This window comes from Belonocnema kinseyi, chromosome 3 (genome assembly GCF_010883055.1).
Source record: "Belonocnema kinseyi isolate 2016_QV_RU_SX_M_011 chromosome 3, B_treatae_v1, whole genome shotgun sequence".
In the NCBI taxonomy this organism is placed as follows: Eukaryota; Metazoa; Arthropoda; class Insecta; order Hymenoptera; family Cynipidae; genus Belonocnema; species Belonocnema kinseyi.
The window spans coordinates 57,787,995-57,799,990 of NC_046659.1; the positions used below are offsets into that span (position 1 = coordinate 57,787,995).

The 11,996-nt window shown below is 30.8% G+C and overlaps 1 protein-coding gene across 1 annotated transcript in view; it reads left to right on the forward strand.

Moving 5' to 3' along the window:
- The window catches only part of LOC117169838 (lachesin-like), a 516,863-nt gene that overhangs the window by 132,592 nt on the left and 372,275 nt on the right, over positions 1-11,996 (forward strand). The gene's annotated exons all lie outside the window — the stretch shown is intronic.

Consider the following 11,996-nt stretch of genomic DNA (forward strand, 5'->3'; position numbering starts at 1 on the left):
AAAGAAGGAGCTCTTCTTAATATTTTGACACCAAAATCATGTCGATACACCTTACCGACTGCGAGTAAAGCCACCCACGCTTTAACTTGACAGACTGTACATCGAAGTAGTTATTAGAAAAAATTAATAATTTTAGTTGCTTTTGTTTAGAAATGAGAAACTAAAATATACCTAAAAAACACAAATTCTCACACTAAATTAAGAAATTAATCTAAATCTAAAAATTACAAACAGATATAAATATTTTATTTCTAAATGTTTGTTTTCAAGTCTATCCCCGAAGTTGTTTCTTCATTCTATCACTCTTAATATTTTAGAATAGAAGTTGAAAAGAATCACTCAAAAAATATGTAAAAAAATCTGCCCGTCGCGTAGGCACACTCTCATCGCCCGCTTTGCGCGCGAGTTTGAGTGCGTCTAGGGCGCGCGACTGTTGATTCTCGCGCTTCGCGCTCGATGATGTATTTATCTCGAGCTCTGTACTCGATTGTGACTTTATCTCGCGCTTCGCGCTGGATAATCTTTATTTCGTGCCACGCGCTCGGTCTTTGTATTTTTCGCACATTTCTGCGCAAACCTTTTAAACCTAAAACTTAAAACATTCAGGACTTCAATATTGTGATTATAAATTCTCTTTTGTTTAAAGAGATTCGCTCGAGAGTTTGAACGCACCTAGGGCGCTCGACTGATGGTCCTCGCACTTCGCGTTCGGTCTGTAATTCGAGAACTGTAATTTTGTGATTGACAACTCTCTTTTCTTAATGCTCTTTCGGCACATTATGCGCAACACTTTTATATCAAATATAATACATTTTTTATGTAACTCTGCCTAGGATTGCGTATTCACATATTGCAAAATAAAGTACAAATTGTATTTTTATCTTGATTACTTCAATATTTGTTTCTTATTTTGCATTTAATTATATTCTTAGCTGCGATGAAACATGTATGATTCCAATAAATGTATACCATTATAATTCATAATATGTATGGAACTTAAAACATACTTATTCTTATTGCTTTGCTTTAATAGATATTTTTTATTTTTAATCTTGTTTTTCACGATTAACGAAAAACTCCTCTTACTATAAAAAAAATATTCGTAAAAAAAAAAAAATATTTTTCGGTTGGATAAATGTTGTGTAATTTACTCTCGTAGCTTGTATCGTTTGTGCACAGTTTAATTTTTATCTATATTCAATTATGTTTTACAATAATAAAACAAAAACTACTTATCCTATAAAAAATTAATTTCTTTACAAATTTGTATATCACTTTTAGTTGCACAATTTTGGTGGATCTATCTCTTTACGTATCTTGCTTTGTTTTAACTCTTTGAATTTTTATCAAAAATGGCTGGTTAACGAACTCGATTTTGCTTTTTGGTCCCTCAAACAGTATGCTGAAGCACAATCCATTCCAACTAGTCTTTCGAAAGGTATCCGATATGCAGAAAACCAGAACCGCCACAACAACAACAACAACGACGAATTACGCCGGATAGACGGACACCGACGTGAAAACTTGTTTTTTTTTATGTAGGTGGCCTAAAATCATCTAAATTTGATAAAATTCGCTAAAGTAATTTTTCGCATAAAAATTATACCTTCTCATTATGGATAGAAATGCAATAATTCATTATTTTTTGTGCGATAAAAATTTGAATTTTCGATTTTTGCAAGAAAATTCAAAAAGTTAATAGAATAATCATGCTGGGCCTTGAAAAATTAAGGTTTTTCTCTTGTTGACTTTTTTCCATATTACTCTTTGTTTGGCTTCAAATGTCCATTTTCGTTTGGTTTTCTGGATTTTGAAAATCCAATAACTTTGATAATTTTTATCTTATCAAAAAAAGTCATTAAGATAAATTGTTCATATTTTTGTGTACAATAAATTTCTGCGAAGGCATTTTCCAATTTTAAAAAAGTGATCTCAAAAATGTTGAAAAAGCTCTTACTTTTTGAATTTCTATAAAAAAATGGTTGGTTGAAAAACTCAATCTTTCTCTTTGGTGCATCAAACTGTGTGTCAACGCACAATCCAAATTATCAAAAATAAACGCATGTGACGAGACCTTTTTTATTATTCTTAATAAAATTATAAGTAAAGTCAAACACTGGAAACTTAACGCGAACTAGTTAATTTGCGTGCTGAGCTTGCACTAACTGCCTTAAAAAAAAAACTCGGCTAATTTTCCAGGAAAGTGACAAAATACATTTTTTAAATAGATATTACAGAAAATCTCTTATGCTTTGAGAACGTGGCATATAATAGATAGAATTTTTTTAATTGCAGCGACCAAATTCGAATAACTTTAATATAATTTTCACTATTACTTAAAATTTAAATACAATTATTTGAAATTAGCAGATTATTTTTTTCATTGAGAAAATGAGACTTGAGTCTGAATTCTTTAAACATTATTTGGTAATCTTTTTATTCAGTTTTTACTTGGCTTTGAATTCTATCCACTCCCATTTTACAAAAATCTATGGAAATCATTTGACTTTTTAGAGTTTATTTAATTTACTCAAATTCTTATCAATTTTATCAAAGCCCCTTGAATTCTCTTCAATTCTTCTAGATTCACTTTAATTTAACTAAAATTAATTGTTTTTTTATTATTAACCTGAATTATTTTGAATTCTAATGGATTTATCCTTATTGTTAAAATCCACTTGGCATTCTGATAACTTTTTACGAATTCCGTATTTCTACATTCCCTATTCCTACATTTTCATTGCATTATTAAAATTGAAAACTATGTTTGAAACCCAGAAATAAGAGCTTTTTACATCTTAATCTTCTAATATGAATATTTTTTCTTCAAAACTCGTCATCTAAGAGGTTATTTATATATTTCCAGATAAATAACTCTTAGGAAGAAAAATAGGAGAACCTGACATTCTTAGGTTATTTAAAACTGTGCGCGGTCAAATCACCCTGTTAGTTTTCTGCACATTTTAATGAAATTGTATAAATCTACTCCTTCCAGAATCTCCTCCGTGTATAAGCTATAAAGTTTAAAAAAATGTACTGAGCGATAACTTCATTTTTGTTTCTGCGATGTATCTGAATTCGCAGAGCTCTTGAATTAAGCTCTTTAATCAGTACATTTGTAATCAACAACATTTTTTGTCAATACAATTTAATTTAAAATTACTTTAAATTGACATGCAGTACTGTGTTGAAAAACGAGAGTTCAAATTGTTAGAAATGTTGTAATCCCGTTGCCAAAGTAGGATCAAATTTTGAAACTTTACATAAACAATTTTTAAGTAATTTTCAAAACCATTCTTATAGAATACAAAAAAACCGGGTCCATCCGAATCATACATAATGATTTGAATAAGAAACTGATTTAAATACACTTTGAATATAACATTTTTCCATTAACCTCCCTAAAAGATATTCTCATTGCGGAACTCATTTCGGAAAATGTGGAAAACCTCTAAAGTGTCGATTTTGAAGAGGTAATTTTTCAACTATTGTCCAAATTTACATTAATAAATCTTGAATATTTGTCATTATTATTATGCACATAAACTTAATATTCTTTTTAACCTTACAAATGTAACTGAATTCTTAATTCTGTATGTGAATGTGGCAACATCCCCTTCTTCGAGTTTTTCAAATTACCCAATCCTCATTGCGGAAAAGCGACAACAATGCCTTATAGATTTTCGTACCCCACCATTTATTGAAAGTTATCAATAATCAACTTCTTAAAATGTCATTTAAAGGTATATTTATTTATTTAACGACAAAGTAATTGAAATAAAAATCTGAAAAAAATTATTTTACCAATTTTCAACCAAATGCTTCGATAATAAGCATAATTTATTATGTAATCTTCTAAGAAAAGATTATGCTAAAATTTATTGGGAACTGCTATTCAAACTATTTCGAAACAGCTCTAATTAACAGAAAACGTAGATATACATAATTTTCGATCTTAAATTTATGTGGACTACAAATATGATTCTTTTTATCTAAAATTGCTATTTTCATTCTTATTTGGGTGTAAAATAATAAGAAAAAATTTCAGATTGTGTTTTAATGTCCATATAAAGATTCATAGTTTAGGTTTCATAACTTTTCAGCAATTAACCAAAATTAAAGTAACATACCAAAATGTTAAACAAAAGATATTTTCATTAATTTATACTTTTTTCAGAGAAAAGAAGCAATATTCAATATTAAGAAAAAATCCTTTAGGTGTGTACTTGCAATATTCGTGTCAACTCTTAGCAGCTGATAAATATTTTCTCAATTTGGTGAATTATCATTTATGTAAAAAAAACTATTCATCTTACTCAAAGATACCTAAATTACTTGATACATTCATAGATGAGTTATTTAATTTAAATACACTCAACTCACGCGTTCAGTCTCCCCGCTTTCGGCCTTCCTAGAACTTCTTGCGCTCGCAGCTTCTCAGGAGAGCAGGACGGGGGCGGTTTCGAAAGTCTTCTTGAAATGGCTACAGTGCGCGATTACTCAGTTGAGTATATTGCGCAGTAGCATGCATTCCAATTAGGCGCAGTATATGGAGAAATATTTCTTAGCGTGTAAACAAACAAAATCAAATAAAATAGATTCTCAGCTTCTTAGACATATTTGTTTAAATTTAATCATTTTCATTTTTAATGCAAAGATATATTTCTCTGTGTTTAAGAAATATCAGCGAATAATGTCTGTGAGTCGAGGCATGACTTTTTTATCTCTAAATAATACTTAATTAATTGAAATAAAGAAATCCTTGGTGCAAGAAAAAAATAAGAAAACAAATAACACATTTCCCTGGATCCACAAACTTTTTAGGCGAGGGATCCCTGTTGCAACCAAAAGGATACCCTTACAGGCCAGCCACACAAATACAATTTCCACGAACAGTAACGACCACGAATCTTTTTATCTTACGTGAACGCGCATTGAAATTTTCTATAGAAAATACCTTTAAAATTCATGCAGGAACACGTAATCTGGTAAGAAAATACATCAGGGAAAGTTATTTCCTTGTTTCGTAGCGATTATCATGTGTCGTTTCGAACTTTTTACACACATTAAAATCGATTGGTCGAGCTACTTTGTATCTCCTCTAAACCCTTTAAAAGAGTTCTACTTGTATCTGTTCTAAAAATGTGTTAATTCTTTCTTTATTATCATAATTATTAGTTATAAGGATTGTTTTGCACTTGTTTACACATGATTTCGGAATTATTCATTAAACATTGTTATCCTCAAAATAGTGCCAACGACCTCACTTTACGCCTAGAATGAGTTAAATGGACCTTTTTCCTGTGAGTGCATTTTATATTCTTGCAACAGGCAGTAACATTAATTAACAGCGATAAAAATAATACAACTCTTTAATAAATAGGCAGGCACTCGGGAAATGGGCAATCGCTATAATAAATGTGCAAACAATCGATTATCTGTCAACTTTATGCTCATATCGATGTTCTGTAGGCGGAAAATGAAAAGCAGCGTGGTTAATATGGGTTTACTTGCGAGAAGCAGGTTGCGTAGTAGTTACACTTACTGGTGTGTACATTGTGCATAATTGCCAAGATCAAACTGAATCAATAATATGGTTAGTAAGTTCATTTTAAATTAGGAGCCTAACATGAACAAATTTCACTTGACTCAGAAACGAACTTTTCCTTTGCGATTTTTAATTCAGAGACATTTCCAGTATGGCTCAATGTAAAAATAATGCAGCTAAGAGGGACTTCCGGGTTTAAATCGCATTTTTTTAAAATAAGGTAGATTTTAGCCTCTACAAATAAACGAGCGCCTCCTATCACTTTTCATAGATAGGGTGTAAACGCCGAATTTTTCTTTTATAGATGTAGCCTTAAATTTCCTGCTGTATCATTTTGAGGTGCGAATGCATAGTTCCTGAATTCCATTCGAAATAATTTTTATTTCACGGAAATTCATCCCATGTTTTACTTGCTATAATTTTTTTTACTTGCCCGATTTTCCTTATTTCTAATTGGTATACAAATCCAAAAATCAAGAGATTTAAGTAAAAATTTAAGAAGAAAGGTTTCCAAGCAAGAAAGGCCAAGTTTATTTTTTGTAACTGATATTCAAATGCAGGAAAAGTATGCCATATGAAAAATTGTACAAATAAAAATGAAGTACAGCAACAACTCGTATAAATGATAATGATAAATAATCAAATAAATCATTTTGTGTAAGTTTATTCTGTTGAATGAAGAATCTTGGCTCAGTTAGGTGAGAACTTCTCTTTAAAAAAATGTTCACTTCTACCTGTAAACTTAATCTTTTTTACCGAAAAATCTTTCGTAAATATATGAGTATGAGGACACAAAAGATAAAAAAAATCGTGTGTTAAATCAAAATTTTATATACATGGTGTCCACAAAGCCCAAATATTTATTTCACCGATTTATACTTATTCCCCTGTGCTACAATTTGAGCTAATTTATATTTTTCTAAATTACAACCCATGCGTCAAATTTCTTCCTTAAAATAAAGAGATTCTACGAAAACAGTTTAATAAAGGAATATTTAAGTGTTGTTAAGTGAGCATTATACTTGTGAATGATTTAAATTAAAAATCATATTATCAACATTTGAAACACCTACTGCATTTTAGGGTTCATGTCCATGCTAGACTTATAAACTTTTCTGATCCTAATCTATGCATATGTAGTATTATCTGAATTATCTGTTGCATAAAAGGGTTTAGAGGTATAAAAGGGGGAAGATAACAATGTCCATGTACATAAGGGACCGTACTTAAATTACGTTACGCATTATGGCCATATCCAGGCTCCCCTCCCCTTTAACAATGGAACTGTAACAAATTTACACAGAGTGTCTGCCCCCCCTCCCTATGAGCTGTTACGTAATTTAAGTATGGTCCCTAAAGGCGGCGTTTCACTCTTAGATGCCAGTCGAAATAATAAATGTAAAGTAAAAGAAGTCTTAAGAGAGTGTCTATTAACAGAGTATCAGAAATTTTCAAGGGCAGTTGAGAGAAAAAGATGGAAAGTGTTTGGGTGAGAAACGAAAAGGTGTATAGGGTAAGGATTTATAGCGCAAACCAGTTAACTATCAATGATTTTTTTCAAGTTAATTAGATGGAGACTGATCGGGGTAAAAACTGTTTCCTGCATAATCTATAATAAAATAAATTTATTTAATGCAAAATAGAATTAAAATGAAATGAAATGACAAAGATAATGATGTTTAGAAAAGGAGGAGGAAGGAAAAAGAATGGACTGGGAGATAGAAGGAAATAAATCTGGAAGAAGTAAAGAAGATTAAATATTCGGAATATATCTTGCAAAAAAATAGAGATCATGAAACTCATATAAGGGAAAAAATGAAAAAATGGCAGGCTTAATGGAGCAGATGTGGGGAATGAGAAAAAGAAGCTTGAAGAAAGGAGAATCTGCTGATTTCGTACGCAGTTATGGCCAGTATTAGGTTATGGAGCAGAGAAGGGGTTCAAGGAAGATACATAAAGTGTACGCTGGGAGTAGAAAGGTGGATGCCTGGATATATTATAGCGAGAAAAGAAGCGCAAAGGGATAAATTAGACGTACTAGCGAAAAAGAGGGTATGAAATTTGAGGAGAAGCTAAGGAAGAGAAGAGGAGGGGAGTTAGCGAAAAAGTGTTCAACGGTAGTAAAAAAGAGAGGAGTGGGGCGATAAAATTAACGAGATGGAAAGAAAAAAGAAGAATTTCCTTAGAACTAGGGATCTAGGATAAGAACCTGAATTAAACCACGAGCAATCAAAGAAAAGAGACAGGGAAAGACAATTAATAGTAAAATGCCGGTACAAAAATCGACAGGTATCTTCCCGGTTCCAGACTTGGGCCAGGCCGGGGGCATCGATCCTAGCTCTAGCTTATATTCTCAATGGCTCGACCTCTACCCCGGCTAGATAGGTGGTGACAAAGTTCCTAAACTTCATGGCAGATGGTGTTGGATTATTTTGTGCATTGCCCAATATCCACAATGTAACTTTGTGTGTGCTTAAAAGAGTGTGATTTTTTTAAGTCGTAAAATGCCTAAAATAATAAAAAGCCCTTGTAGAGTCAGGAGACATCGAGCAAAAACCACTATTGCATACTTACGTGTAGATTTCGAAAGTGAGTAAATTAATTTTAAATTATAATAAGACATTAAGCAAGTGTCATTCTAACCTCTGAATAACGATCTTGTAAGTATATTATATTTATGCAGGTGTAAACAATTATTTATGTAATTAAAAAGGATTAAGCACAAAATAATTGTATATGTAGTATGATTTATTGCGTAGATGGTGATGCAGTCGACGGGGTAGAATCAGAACCTGAAGAGATACTTAATGAACCCGCAATGGAAATGCCTTTTGTAAATGAGAATAATATTACAAATTCTAAACTTCCAAGAGCAAATGAAGATCCCATTGTCGACGAGGTTGAGGATACCACAGATACTTCTGGTAGTGGTTCCATAAATAGTTGCATAAAAAAATTTAGTCCTATAAGAAAATGACTAGGAATCGATATTGAAATAGGTTGAAGCCTGGGCCAGGCGCAGCGATCAAACCAGGCCCTGCCCAGATGTAGCGTTTCATTCTAGCTTGACCCGGACTTGATCACCAGGTCAGGGCCTAGTTTTGCTAGGCTTGGGTCGGGGTAGGCCCACGACTAAATTTCCACACGGGTGGAGAATGGTTGAGGAATAAAAATATAGTAAATAATATAAGGTGATAGATAAGAAAGATTAACAGTGTGTTTAGAAAAGCGATGAATGGAGAGAAGATGGTCCAGAATAGCAAGATTTAAATTGGGAAAGGAGATAAGGGCGAGAATGTATCGGGAAGATAACGAGATCAGAAAATGTGGAATCTATTAATGGGAGGGGAAGGAGCATATATTGGAAGCCTGTAGGAGAAGAATGGAATATAAAGGAAGCTGACAAGGGAATGTGGTAAGGATTTTAGGTGAATATGAATTGGGTGAAGATAGGCTGAAAGAATTGGAGGACGCTAGAGGAACGAGTGAGAACAAATGAAAGAGTGAATTTGAAAATTGGCAAGGTTGAGGTAGAAGAGGATTAAAAGCAAAAGAAAATGTAGGTCGCTTAGAAGTGTGAACATTTGCAGGTAATTATTATGTAATAGTATGAGTAGATTAGAATGAATATGCGGTTTGTCTGGCTCTCTTGATCTGCCGCTTTAGATCGCACGCTCATTCGCTCGCTAATACACAAGAAAGCCTATGTAGACTCGACTGATTTAATCCTTTCAAAAACTGCTGGCCCACACAGTTGCACCGCCGTGTGACACAGTACCCTCAGATTTGATACGAGGTTCACTCCAATCCTACAACAGGGCTATGTCCGTGTAACTATAGTAGGAGACGAGGACTGGGTTGCGCGCGCAACCCATTTCTGTTCTGAATTTGAAAACTCGAAAGTGCACGATTGCGGTTGGAACACTTCGGCGGTTCAATTTATATCTCTATCTGCTTTTTTGAAATAAAATCAAGAGATTTGGATTTTAATACTTCCAGATTTCGATGCTGGCGATTCTCATGATTTGAATACTTCGCGCGCCTCTTTATATGCGTATATTTTGAGGTTACGTTATTTCAAGTATAAAATATAAATGATATAAATATTAGTACTATTAAATATACATAAATATATACTCATATTATTAATGATAATATTATAATTATGTTATATTATAATAGTCTTATTTATATCTTGATCCTAATTGGAAAGAAATTAAAGAAATTGGCGATTTTGGAATTCATCTCGTTTGGATAAAAACTCAATTATTTGGTTGAAAAATAAATTCTTTTGTTGAAAATGGAACTATTTTGCAAAAAAGTCCTATTTTCTATCAAAAGTTCAACTACTTTGTTAAAATTTATTTATTTTTGTATTTGAAGGTTCATCTCTTTCCTTGAAAATTTGACTATTCTGATAAAAATATGTTTCATGTGTTGTTGAAAATACATTTTGGAAACTGACAATTAATCTATGCCATGGAAAAAATTTATACTTTTTGGTTAAAAATTTAATTTTTCGCTTGGAATGTCAACTGCACATATTTTTTGGTAGAAAAGTTATCAACTTCTTAACGATTTGATTTTCTTTTTCTATTGCACGAGTTAGTTACAGAATCTGATTTCAACAATATGATGCAACTATATTGTTAAAAATTAAAATCATAATTTTTGGGTGGAAAATTCGATTATTGACGTAAAGTTGAACTACTTAGTAAAAGAAATTTTTTTTCTTATCAAGGATTCATAATTATAGTTGAATTTTCAACTATAATTATCAATCCTTGATGAATATTTGAATTTTAATAACTGATAAAATGATAACGTGAATTATCAAAAAATTGTCCAAGTTTTTCTTTACTGTGTGATATTGTTTAAACTAAAAAGAAAAATATTTATACTATAAATCTATCTGTGTTACCTATCTATAAATATTTATATCAATAGTTTAAAAGAAAAACACTTTAAAGAAATATGTGGATAATTCCGTGACAACACACCTTATCGTTTTCTTAAACAGATGTAGTAATTATTATTTTGCAAAATATAAGGAAAACTGTTTATAAAAATATATAATTTTTTGGGAATTGGTTAAGTTTTTAAAATTTATATCGTGTAACTATTATTACTATGAAATTAGCATTTAAAAAATCTTAAACACACCTGTTAGGAAAAAAGAAATAAAACTTTGAAATGTGTTTTACCAATTTCGCGGAAAAAAAGTTTTGGCAATGTTGTGAGTACATACATTTTTACATGTATTGTCAAAAAATTATCCAAGTAGAGTAGAGAACCTGCAATTGATCCATTGATAAACTAAAATCTTTGAAAACCTAAATTACTAAATTGGAATGAAGGTTACGTGATAAAAGAAAAACAACAATTTTGGGCCGTATAAATAATTCGGCTCGGTGGAAAAAGCCTGAAAGGCATAAAAAACCACCGATAAGGACCTAGAAACAAATTGGGAATAGAAAAATAAAAAGATGTGCCCCTCGCTCCTAACAAACAAAAAATAAATAAAATCATTTTATATAATATAAACATAAACGGTTAAAGCACCAATTATTTGATACAAAATTAATTTATTTTGTTAAAAAGTAAACTTTTAGGTTGAAAATTGATATATTTTGTTAATTAGATTTTTTTCCTAACATAAGAAAATGCAAAATAAAAAAGTTGCCTTAAATCGTCCTGACTCTTTTTTTAATTTTTTTAATCTTTTCAAATACTCACTTAAAATTAATTTTTCAAATTAAAAAAAAATCATTTTCAATTTTCTTAGCAATCACAACAATTTTTAATTTTTTTTTAAATATTTTAAAATACTCAAAAAGCTTAATTTTTTTAAAAGCTGCAAAAATCTACATCGTATTTCAAATCATTTGAAATAATTTCAAGTTTTTAATTAATTTTGAATCTTTTTTTAAATTAAAATTGCAGCGTTCAAAGTTAAAATTTAGCTCATTACAATTTTAAGAATTCAAGCCTTTCTATTTCGCAGCATTCTGTTCAAATTTCTGTAGTTTTTAATAGTTGTTTATAATGGATTTTTTTAAATAAACGGTTATAATTCATAATTCATAATTGAAAATAGTCATAATTGAAAAATATTTAAAATTCAATTAAAAAATTTTATTTAAAAATTCTTTCAATTAAAAAAAAATTATAGTCGAAAACAAATAAATTAATTTTCTATCAAATAATTGGTGTTTTAACTAATTCAATGTACAGGATAAAATTTCAACCAAAAATGGAATAGTTCAATTGTGGGTCCGGATGCAATAAGGGCACATAAAACTTTTTCGTGCGAAAACGAAGTCCCCTGGAGGCTTTAGAAAAAATGTTCGAATTTGAATTTTCAAAAGATATATATGGATGTAAAATTTGATTGCGCATCTTTTTTTCTTAAGACAAAAAGTTGTAACTTTTTTAGTTTAAAAATTAA